General features: G+C 44.9%; 1 pseudogene; it reads left to right on the top strand.

The window, feature by feature from the left end:
- Positions 1-219: 219 nt before the first annotated feature.
- LOC136637108 (5S ribosomal RNA) lies at positions 220-339 on the top strand (annotated as a pseudogene).
- Positions 340-962: the final 623 nt, after the last annotated feature.

The following is a 962-nucleotide window of genomic DNA, read 5'->3' on the forward strand; positions in this document are numbered from 1 at the left end:
GGACACCCTTTTAGATTCTATGGCTTTGTTTCTAGGGCAACTGTCTGTAGTAGCAAATTATCTGCCCCTCTTCTTCCACTGGAAGGCGGACCAACAATTTGTTACTACAGACAGTTGCCCTAGAAACAGAGCCACAGAACCTAGGAGAGTTTTTCAGTGATTTTCAACCACTGTGCTCTAAACTCCCACGACACACTTGTGGACTTTTCACCACACACCGATGGCAGCAACTGTTACCCTGCACATGCCCGATCTCGTCTGATCTCGGTAGCTAAGCAGGGTCAGGCCTGGTTAGTACTTGGATGGGAGACTGCCTGGGAATACTAGGTGCTGTAGGCTTATACCATAGTCTTTCGAGACTGAAGGTTGCCAACCACCGATGTGCTGCAGCACCACGGTTAAAAAATGCTGCTGTAAACAAGACCCAAAAGGGACACTTCAGTGTGGGATGGTGGGGGAAAGCCTGTTTAGGACACTACGTGAAGGGGGCTCACAGATATCATGATATGTGAAGCAAATGATGGGCAGGTTTTTGATTTTTGTTTCTGTTCTTGCTCCTCTCCTTCCAGAACTGCCTCTATCAGCAAACATTCCACTGGCTGCATTGAAGAGGGAGTTGACACACTGAGGACCCCTCCACCAATTCCTGGGAACCAACTGACATTCAGCTTTCCTCTTACCAAAACAATTTCCACCTGGTCATTACATAATTTCATGAGATCACAGTATGAAACAGTTGGTATCTGAATGTGTTTCTTTCCTCTAACTTCTTTCTCTTTCCTTTTCGATCATGTCTCTTAAATTATAAACCATTGTAATAATATGTAAACTGCTGAATGTGTAAAGAAAAATGAGTAAATACATTAAATGCCATCATCCTGGTGCCAGATTCTAGAATGGCCACCGAGTCCGCATGTAGCTCTCAACACTGTTGGGACAGCGCTTCCAAGAAAGGTATACTG

The sequence above is a fragment of the Tiliqua scincoides genome, chromosome 1, assembly GCF_035046505.1.
Source record: "Tiliqua scincoides isolate rTilSci1 chromosome 1, rTilSci1.hap2, whole genome shotgun sequence".
NCBI lineage: Eukaryota > Metazoa > Chordata > Lepidosauria > Squamata > Scincidae > Tiliqua > Tiliqua scincoides.